General features: G+C 35.6%; 1 pseudogene; it reads left to right on the forward strand.

Moving 5' to 3' along the window:
- Positions 1-6,766: 6,766 nt before the first annotated feature.
- Positions 6,767-7,556, forward strand: LOC122240802 (annotated as a pseudogene).
- The last annotated feature ends 4,249 nt before the right edge of the window (positions 7,557-11,805 follow it).

Consider the following 11,805-nt stretch of genomic DNA (forward strand, 5'->3'; position numbering starts at 1 on the left):
AAAAATGTACTGCAAAAGGGTTGCCACTCCTGGTCCCTTGACCATTAATTGATTATTCTGTCCCCTTGGGATTAACATCCTAGGCAACACAGAACAGTAGAGAAGCAATGCAAAGGGAATAGATTAGGCCTTTAATCAAGATATGAGATCTAACTGTAATCTAGAGTGTACACCATGTCAAACATCTAGTAGTGTAATTTTTTAATTGAACCGCTGCTGACATTGCCTGAAACACATAGCCTCTTAAATGTTTCCATAAGTTTAAAGGATGCAATAAGTTTAAAAGATGGTGAATGTGTTTCTACCTCTGGCAGACAGAATTGTGACAAGTAGATTACAACAAATGGTATGTACCTGTGGGTGTTCGATAATTGTGAATTATCCCCTCCCTAAATCTGAGGAAGCTACAGATAATAAAATGCCATATTGCTATGGCATTTGCATGAAAACTCTCATAAATATATTCAATATGGTATTACTAATAACATAATAATGAATATAACATATTAATAAAAATATTCAGTCACATTATATAAATGCAAGTCAAAACTGAGCAAAGATTACAGGTGACAGAGATACGTGATATAATCAAGACATGTTCAGTCAAACTTTGCAGTTGTTTAATTTTACTAACAGAATTGTTAAAAATAAATAGCACAATTGTTGTTAGATGTCTTTGATAAAATATGTGTTAAACCATTACAAATTTTAAATCAGAACAGTCACTAATACACCTAGCAGGAGATAAGAGCCAAAACATTAACTATACTCCTCTGTATCCAATATACTTCAGTAAGAGTTCAACAGGGTACAAATTATTGCAAATTGTTAATACATTTTAGCAGAAGCAGCAACAAGCACAATAAATATTTAAAAACTTGAAAACCTGACATAACAATTCCCCAAAAGAGCACATAGTTGGATAGGTACACAATGTGTCCTCATCCAATGCATGCCTTTACTTTGTTCCTTGAACCAATCTAATACAAAATAATACTAGAAAGTCCAGTATACTCTATCAGATTGACAAACAGGGAAAACGTATCTGATGTATACTGGATTTGAAAGGAAGACCTGTGTTGTAACAGGACACAAGTGATGAACACCTACTCACAGAGTATGATGAAATAAAAAGGTCACTAGCAAAATAAGTATTCGTGAAATTGAAATGATAGATTGAGGGGGCAGAAACCAGGGAGAAAGGGAAAATGAAAGGCATATGATCAAAAGATAAGAGAAATACACATAAGTATACATATTATATGTAAAATAAATATTAATAAACACTCATTCCCATCTTTACAGACAGAAATCCACATAGAGAGATAGAATCCAAATATCTGATCAAACTGACCAATGCTAAAGAGTTCTTAGCCAGTACCATGTTGAGTTACTGTTAATATTTTAAATGTATTTCAGATAAAAATCAGAAAGAAGGCAGGAAGGCAGAAAGAAAGAAAGAAAGAAAGAAAGAAAGAAAGAAAGAAAGAAAACAAAAGAAAGGAAAGAAAGAAAGAAAGAAAGAAAGAAAGAAAGAAAGAGGAAGGAAGGAAAAGGAAGGAAGGAAGGGAGGGAGGGAGGAAGAAGTGTTAGAAATAAAAATATATATACAAACAAAAGAGAAAAAATGCAAACAAAATTTCATGTATAACCAATTCAATTAACATTGATTTTTTTCAAGATAACATGCATTTCAAACTTGAATTGCATAATATTTCAGGTCTATTTGGTAAACAATGTTGGATTGAAAAAAATAAAGTATGAATAAAGATTTACCCAATGGGGTATAATAGCTTAGCTTAAGGAACTATAATTGTGCACATAATGCTTAATGTTTACCTTGAAAAGAAGTGCTTAATCATGTAAAAGTGTTTTCCCAGAAAATTACTTTTTAATCTTTCGAGAGGCAGCCTTTCCATTGATTTGCAAGCACAGTACGAAAAGGAAAGCTTAAGAACAAAGGACCAAGTTTAAATAATAGAAAAGGCAGGCCATAATGTGGGCATAGCTGGGAAATTCAATGTTTAGGCTAAGATGATTATTATTTCATTCTTTGAAGATAATTGTATTTCCATTTACTTCTGTTTGCTAGAACAAATTTTATAGGGATAGCTATAAGGAGGAATTAATTTTGACTCCTGAAATTAAGTGTGAAAGTAAAAGAAAACCGCCCTGAAATTGCAAGATACAAGGATAGTCTTGGCTTCAGAAGTAGAACCCAGTGATTCGTCTCTTACGTATGACACCCACTGCCCATCCTGAAAAGTGCCCCCTTAAAGCCCATCATGCATTTAGCCCATCTCGCCACCCCCATCAACCTTCAGTTTGTTCTCTGTACTTAAGAGTCTCTAGGCAAACCTTAAGAAACCTATTCTTTTCACATGCTTCCCAAATGAAGCAGCACACAAAGATCACTGCCTGGCATTTTATTATTAATAAAATAATTCTGTTAGTCATAAGAGGAAAAATCTTACTTTTCAAGAATCCGATAAAAAATTTAAAAGTTCATTACTATTTCTTCTTTGAAGTCTTAGATTATAAGAACTGACATTGTTCCATGAAGCCTTAGATTTAGCAAACTTAGTGTGTGATTCAGTCTAAAGATCAGATTTTAGAATGGGACTACAAAGCCAAATGTTATATTTCTTTGATTTTTTTTCCTGTTTTTGTCAATTTATTTCATTGTTATTTTGAACTACTTGATATCCCTAACCTCTATTCAAATAAAAACAAAATCAGATTGTTAAAACCCAAAGACCCAGTGGAAGGCATTTTTCATGCATCATCCTAAGAAATCAGTAAATTACTATCATTTAGGTTTCATTCTATCTTCTTACCATTCTTTAATAGGTTGTTTTCCTTTATTTACAAATGTAAATTTAAAGAGTTTGCTTTGGTAGAGTAACTGGTATAACTTAACCCTCTCCCAGAAAACAAATAAAAATGCCAAACAAAATATTTTTTAAAATAACTATTCGAAGGCATGGGAGAGCAAATGAATAGACACAAAAAATTAAGGGGAATTATATCTTAAAGTGAGCTCCACTTTTTTTTCTAGAGCATATTCCAGTCCACATGGCAAGAGGTGACTAGAATACAAGCGAAAAATTGTTGTCTCAGTGGCTTGTAGCCTCAGATAACAGAATTAGGGCTACCAAAGTTGCTGAAAATTGAGTGTAAAAACCCTAGGGGAAAGAAAGAGGACACTGAAGGGGTATTCCCCAAATCTATGTATGACTATCCTCAAATTACTGGCTGTTCCCTAAGCTGAGCATGCATGGAGAACATTCTAATGATAATAGTGAAAAACATCAAGTGGAAGGGTGACTTCAGTGGGCAGAAATCTGTTTCTTCCTACAGAAGGAAGATAAAATTTTGAGTTTGGGTTCTTTTCAGGGAAATACAACACCATCATGTCTTAAGACTATCAAGGACATACTAGTACTACAATACTTATCTTGAACAAAGATAAAATCAAAACGGATCTTTCCTTTCTAAATTTTTTTTTAATGTTTACTTATTGTTGAGAGACAGAGACAAAGCATGGGAGCGCGGATGGAAGAGGGGCAGAGAGAGAGGGAGACACAGAATCTGAAGCAGGCTCCAGGCTCTAAGCTGCAACCACAGAGCCCAATGTGGGGCTTGAACTCACAGACTGCAAGATCATGACCTGATTTGAAGTCAGACGCTTAACTGACTGAGCCTCCCAAGTGCCCCCAGATCTTTTCTAATAATGTATAAAACCAAGCTTCCATAGTTCAAGTTTAATAGCCAACCAGTCCGATAAACAAAAATCAACATTCTGCAGAGAAAGATAGTAGAATCTAGAGTTTCTGTAAGTATTTATCTACAAATCTAGTATACAATAAAAATTACTAGTTACATGAGAAAAAATTGTCGCCCATATTTAAAAGAAAGACAAGTCAATAAGAGATTCCAAGATAACCCAGAAGTGGAGTTTTCAAAAAAGAACTTTAAGCTACTAAAGCATATTCAAGGATCAAAAGGAAACTATTGTCAAAATTAGTGAATATATGGAGGATCTCAGCAGAGGAATGAGAAATATAAAAATAACCCAATGGGAATTTAGAATTTAGAAGTGCAATATCTGAAATAAAAGATTCACTAAAACGGATTAACAGATGACTGGAGATGGCCAAAGAAAGGATCAATGTATGCAGAAAATGTTCAATAGAAATGATCTAATGTGAAAAATGGAGATAAAAATGACAAGAAAACAAAAGAGCCTCAATTATCTGTGATGAAAAAACAAGTGATCTGTGATGTGTAATGGGAGTTCCAAAAGGACCTGAAGAGAAAATGGGATAGAAAAAGTATTTCAGGATACTAGAGCTGAAAATTTTCAAAATTTGTTAAGAATATAAACTACAAAGAGGTCAGCAAATGCAAAATAGTATAACACAAACTAAACCATATCTAGACATGTATATTTACACTGCTGAAAACCAAAAGAAAAAACAATGTATATTACAAAGACAGATACAACTAAAAACCATGGCTGACATTTCACTAGATTTAATGGAGGCCAGAATGTAATCAGATCTCGACAGTGATAACATTAAAACCAATAACAAGGAGGACTTCTATTTCTGGGATGATGGAGTACACGTACTTTTCCTTATTTCTCTAAATACAACAAAAATCATATATATGTGAATTTATGCCTTAATCTAATCTGGCACCATTATACGAAGAGAAAATTTGGGCGCACAAACACCAGACATATGCATGCACAAACATGCACAGAGGAAAGACAATGTGAGGACACAATGATAAGACAGCAATCTACAATTCTTGAGAAAGGAACCAAACCTTCTGACACCTTGATCATAAACTTCTAGCCTCCCCAACCATGAGAAAATAAACTTCTCTTGTTTAAGCCACCCAGTGTGTGGTACTTAATTATGACATCCCTAGAAAACTAAGATGGTGGGTAGATAGAAAGATACATAGATAGATGATAGATAGATAGATGATAGATAGATGATAGATGATAGATAGATAGATAGATAGATAGATAGATAGATAGACGTGTGTGTGTGTGTGTGTGTGTGTGTGTGTGTATTTGTGCATGTGTAATACTTTAAGACTTTGAAAGGTAGCAGAAGGTAGACCAGCAAGGATCTCAAGACCCAAGGGGCAACATGGTGGTGAGTTGCTTTTTGTTTCATATCCCAGACTTGGAGCTGAAGAAGATGATAGCCTAGAAATTCCAGAAAATGCAGACAAAAAAAGAAAACAAAACAAAACAAAACACAAAAGTGTCTTTTCTCTGCCCGAGAGACTAGGAACAGTCAATCTAGCAAGACCAAAAACTTTTAGACAATAATCAATCTACTACAATAAAAAATAAAGAAAAAACCATGGCCACAGCCCAACCAGAGCAGCACAGGCTGAGTGGCAAAGCTAGACTTCCATTCTTATGAGGCTGTCATTATTCCTGAGGTGGTGTTGAAGAAGGTCAAGTAAGGAGTTAGGATTTTGATTCCCATCAGCTAGTAATGAATCCCCTGCCCTCAGAGTTAATGAAGCCCATACAGCCTAGATCCCACACCAGCCAGCAGTTAACAAGGAACTACTCCCCACTGGTGTCATGGCAGCCCTAGGGAAGATTCAGGACTCTTAATCAGTGGTAATGAGCCTATCCCCACCACAATGTGAGTGGACTCCACATGGGGAGCTCTGATTTGACAGTTCATCAAAAAGTAACAAAGCCTTTACTCCCATAGTTGTTAACAAAGGCCAAGTGGGCAACTTGAATTTCTATTTCCATCTAGAATCCCCACTCCTTCCTTATGAAGCAGAGTCAGAAAAAGTTAACTAAACCAGAATTTTAAATAATACCCGAAGTCTCAGAACATAACATAAAAATGTCCAGATTTCAACTGAAAATCACTCCTCATACTGAGAACCAGGGAGACCCCACACTGAATAAAACATAAATAAATATAAAAAAGACAGTCAACGGACACCCATACCAAAATCACAAAAATGTTAGAATTATCTGACATAATGAAACCTGGATGGTGAGTGGAAAGAAAAAACAATCTCAAAAGGTACATACTGTATGATTCCATTTATATAATAACATTCTTGAAAATACAGTTATGGGAATGGAGAACAGGTCTATGGTTGACAGGGGTTAAGAAGAGGGTGGGGCAGGAGAGAAGTGGGTATGGCTAACATATGGCAACATGAGGGATTCTCGTGATGATGAATGTGTTCCGAATCAGTTGAAGGCGTTAAGACAAAAACTGAGGTTTCCTGGAGAAACAGGAATTCTGCCACAAGATTTTAACATGAGAATCCTCCCTGAATTTCCAGTTGCTGGTCCTTACTACAGATTTTAGATTCAAGGCTACATCAACTCCTGTCTGAGCATCCAGATTGCCTACTACTCAGCCCTCTCCATCACATAAGCCAATTCCTCAGAATAAATCTTTTAATACATCCTATTAGTTCTGTTTCTCGAGTTCTTATTATATACCTAATAAGATAATAGTGGTGATACGAAGTACTCAATAAGCCAAAGAAGGCAGGGAATGACGCAAAAAGAACAAAGAACACATAGCTCAGGGACCATACCTCCTAGGTTCCCCAGCAAAGGTTCATGTGGAGTTTGTGGGCATGAGGCAGGCAAGGCTGCTGGCCTCCTGGGGCTGCTCCCTGACTCTGGCACCCACTGCTGCAGGGGGACTGATGACCCTCAGGCCCAGCAGCTGCTCAGCCTGTGGCTTTGGGGATCATGGATTTGGTGCCCCACCCTCTACAACCCTACCTGCTCTTCATGCTCTTGGATAAACCCATTGGAATCTGTTCCCGAGTCTGCCATGTATCTGGAGCACAGATTTGGCATCTGAACTGGGTTGTTTTTCAGATTCATACATGCTCTTTGGCAATGGAGCTTCTCTGACGCATGGAGTAGGCTGTACTATTCACGACATCTGGGACAGTGACTACAATAAAAAGCATAGCTCAGGGAGCAGCATCCCTACTTCTCATTATCTCCTACTCGCTAATGAAATGAATTACATACATCATAAAAAGAATTACATACCGCCCCAAGAATTAGCCTTGGGGATCGTTACTTGGATGGTCTACTTTCAAGGGCTCCTGTGATCCAACTATTTACCTGCATCTTTATTTTCTGAAATTATATGGCCAGTAAAATGTGATACTATCTATGCTCATCAGGACAAAAGAGATGATGTTCTAACTGGTCTGAAGTCCATGGTGCTGTGCCTCTGTAGAAACACCAAGCAGTGGCTCAAGGGCTTTAGTGTCAGGATACTGGAGGCACTGTGACTAGTGGGGCCTAGTCAGTACCAGATCACTTGCTATGACCCCCCTCTGGCCATAGGAGACAATCAGCCTCATCAGAGTCACTCTAGACATCCACAAACCTGAGGACGGTGGAAATAACTTACCTCCAACAAAGTAATAGGACTAATAGTTTTTTAAGGACTGTCCTTGGGAATTTGTAGAAAGAAAAGAAGACAGACAAAACAAAGAAAAATATAAATAGAAGAATGTAAAATTGGCAAATGAAGTTTACCTAAGAATTTTTTAATTTTTTTTAATTTTTTATTTATTTATTTTTTTGAGAGAGAGAGAGAGAAAGAGACAGAGTGTGAGCGAGGGAGGGGCAGAGAGAGAGAGAGAGAGAGAGAGAGAGAGAGAGACAGAATCAGAAGCAGGCTCCAGGCTCCGAGCTGTCAGCACAGAGCCCGATGCGGGGCTTGAATTCACAAGCTGTGAGATCATGACCTGAGCCGAAGTCAGACACTTAACTGACTGGGCCACCCAGGCGCCCCTACCTAGGAATTTTAAAAACAAATTATAAAACACTCTCAGGTCTTTCTAGCACATGTTTAGATTTGATTAAACTGTCTGTTGCAATATATTAAAAAATTTAGAATCAGAAGATGAAGATTTAGAGCATTTTACCTGGATTTTAGTCCAACTATTTACTAGCAAAACTTCCCTATCACAGAAACCAGGGAGTTTTCAGGATTTGAGATGACCTTGAGAATTTAAGCTGATGTATTCTTCTGTTCATTATAATTCTCCTCTGAAATAATGGGGGTTGTATATGTTTTGGCATGTTAGGAAAAAAAATGTGTATTAGAATACATATGTAAATGAATGTCTCTCTAGAAAAAATGGGCTTTCTTTTTAAGGAAAAAATAAAAGCGGCTATGGAAAATTAAGGTTTATTGTTTTTAATTGCAACTTTTACTCACTGTCAAAAAACTATAATTCAGGAAACTATTCTATATTATATATAGAATTTAAATAAGAAAAAAATTATTTTACCTACTATAAGAAAAAAACACATGACAAAACAGAAAACAAAGAGCAAGATTATAAACTTAAATGCAAGTATATTGATAATTACCTCAATTGCATATGGCATAAGTGTTCCAATTGTAAAGTAGAGCAGAGTAAGACTCACTTTATGTTGTGTATAACAAATCTACTTTAAATGCAAAGATATGTTAAAAGTAAAAGGACAAAAGTGACATATCATGTAAGCACAAATCAAAACAAAGTTAGAATGGCTATAGGAATTATTATATAATGTTTATTTCAGAGAAAAGAATATTATAAACGGTGAATAGCAATGTTTTATAATGTTAAAGGGTCAATTTGTAATTGAATTAGATGAAGGCAGTTAAAAGGTATAAACTTCCAGTTATAAATAAGTCCTGGGGATGTAATGTACAACATGATGACTAATAGTTAACACTGCTGTGTGGTATATTTGAAAGTTGCTGAGAGTAGATCCTAAAAGTTCTCATCACAAGGAAAATGTTTTCTTTTTAATTTTTTCTTTTGAGAGAGAGAGTGAGAAAGAGAGAGAGAGCATGAGCAGAGGAAGGGCAGAGAGAGAGGGAGACAGGACCCTAAACAGGCTCTGCACTGACAACAGACAGCCCAATGTGGGACGTAAACACACAAACCATGAGATCATGAGGTGAGCCAAAGATGGACACTTAACCATCTGAGCCACCCAGGTACCCATGTTTTGTCTCGTTTTGTATCTATAGGACATGATGAATGTTAAGTAAACCCATTGTGATAATCATTTCACAATGTATGCAAGTCAAGTCATTATGCTACATATGCCTTAAACTTATACATTACTGTAGGTCAATTATAGCTCAATAAAACTGGGGTAAAAAAAACATTTTTCAGGGAAACATAAAATCCTAAATATATATGCATTTAATCATAGGCCTTCGAATGCATAAAGCCAAAACTGACTCCCACAATATCAAGTGCTTTATTACTTACGGGATAGTCCATAAATCTGTATTTTTCTAACCCTACACCAAATGAATGGGAATGGCTGAAGGGGGAGACACTAACAAGGTTCATATTTCTTCTAGCAATATGGATCAACCCAGTGGCTAAACCTGGGTGCACACTTGAGGAAGAAAAGTTTAGTTCAAAATAAATGGAAAGAATGTAAACTAATGACTGAGTGTAAAGGAGTTAACAAAATAATTATTCATAAAGGAACATGAAACACTGTTTTGGTATCTTGAAAAGACTTACACAGCAAAAAAATAATTTTCTTTCTTAGTTTTGGGTCAGATGCCTGTAAGGATGATACACTTTTTTCTGCTGATCCTCCATCATTACTAAAAGAAAACACCATGACCTGGGAGATAGCATCATCCAAAATCATTATTGGAATGGCTTATGTCATATGCTTCCATAAAAGAACAGAATAGAAATCCCCATGACATCTAAAGGGAAGAACACTAATATGGTATGTATGTTGTTTGGTTCTCATTGTACAGGCTATATTTACTATTGTGACCCAAACTGGACTATATCTATGTGGATTTCTTTTCATAGGCCAAACCTCATGCACTTCATTCTATATTAAAAATGAAGATCATTGTGTAACTATAAATTTTGATGAACTGTTAAGAAAAGGTAGAAGGACAGAATGTCTTCTGCTACTTTGCTGGTGCCTCATAGTGTTTTAAAGAAACTGAAATATGAAATATGGTATTTTTAGTTATAAGGTATGTTTTCCAAATACACATGGACAGTTAGCACACAGTGGGCACAACAAACATGATGGAAAAACACAACCAAATCAAAGAGACCTTTAGGGGAAATAAGAGCAGGCCTAGGGATATTTAGATAAACGGAATTTTCTTTAATTAAGAGAGTTCTCAGAGAAAAAAAGGTCCTGTAAGAAAAGATGGCTTGGGGATCATTCAAATTCCATGAAGTAGCCACAAGACTGCAAGCTGTTTGGTCTGATAATAGAGTTTTAACTCAATAGTTTTTACAAAACAGAACAAAGTTAAGACAACATGCCCATGCCTAACAGTGAGAAAAAGCTTTGTATCATCACACAAACAGGAGTTTTAAATGTATTACTTCAAACAGAGGCGAACACAAGCAATCCTGTTGACCTGGTATATAACTGCCAGAGCACAAGCAGTCCATTTATGGAAAATATATGGATCCCCTTATTAATAGAAGTTTCCAAATGGGAAGTATATTTTATATCAGTCTTCTTAACATCTCTGGCATCATCACAGATCAGAATAAGACAGCCCAATTGTACAATTGACAAACATTAAATTTTACATGAATACTCCCAAGAGATAGTTAAAAGCCTTTCTTAAGAGCCTCCTTCCATTTGAAACTCATCTTGTTTTGATTCTGTGTGATGAGGAACTTATCTTCACACAGAATACCTAGAACTTTATATCTCACTGACACACGGCCTTTGGTTAATAATTGTACATAATATTTGGCACACAGGAAATGGTTATTTCTGTTGGAAAGTAGCAATAAATCCTACAGTCATAATTTCTTATTTGTTTTATATATTTTTAATATTCATAATAATGTTGCAATTTGATACAACAGTCAGATGACTGGTAAAGTCAATTTGATAGATGACATAAGACTTATGAAAATACAGATAGTTGATCAAATGTACTGGGAAACTGAGTTAAAGTCTGCTTAGGATGTGATATAATCTCAGTGGAGAATTATGGGCCTGAATAGGACTTAGATCTCATTAATAATGAATTAGTTATCTATTAAAAGCTATAATCCTAAGCTTATAATAAAGTTCAAATTGCAATGGACAAAGGTTGTAAGAAAATAGCTAAGTTGGTGCAAAAATATGACAAAATTTTCACAGGAATTATGTGTTATTTGGTTGTCTTATATCAATAATTACACTTCACTGGTATAATGTGGATTCATTTTATCTGGTTTGGATTTCTCTCATGCTTATCTCAAGAGCTACTGACCCTTGGTGAATGCTATGGAAATTATTGAAAGATAAATAGTATTCTATAACCATGTGCTGGTGAGTTGTTTCAGAGCAGGATTTAATACCCTGAAAGCATTGTTTAGAAATACTAATTGGATTTATAATTTGCACCTGGTTTCCATAAATGGTAATGGGGCTCCAACAGTTAAGGCTAGTCACACAGCTACAGAATATGGCCTGTAAAATCAGCATACTTTAAAGACCTTCGCCATCATAGATCTTGGCTTTTCCTGGTACTAAGATGCCTTGCCTGTAAGCAGTTGATGATGGTATGAGACCTTAAATAATAAATTTGTTTTGCAAGTAGAAACTATTTGAGACGTATGAGCCCTTGTCACAATTGAACAATTAAGTTGATTAATGTGTAATTAACTCTTTTTATATACTACTATCATTTTCTCAAAGATTAATAGAAAAATATAAAGATCCAAATGAATTGGAACAACACTATCAACGTTGCCAAATTG

The sequence above is a fragment of the Panthera tigris genome, chromosome C1 (assembly GCF_018350195.1).
Source record: "Panthera tigris isolate Pti1 chromosome C1, P.tigris_Pti1_mat1.1, whole genome shotgun sequence".
NCBI classification, from domain to species: Eukaryota; Metazoa; Chordata; class Mammalia; order Carnivora; family Felidae; genus Panthera; species Panthera tigris.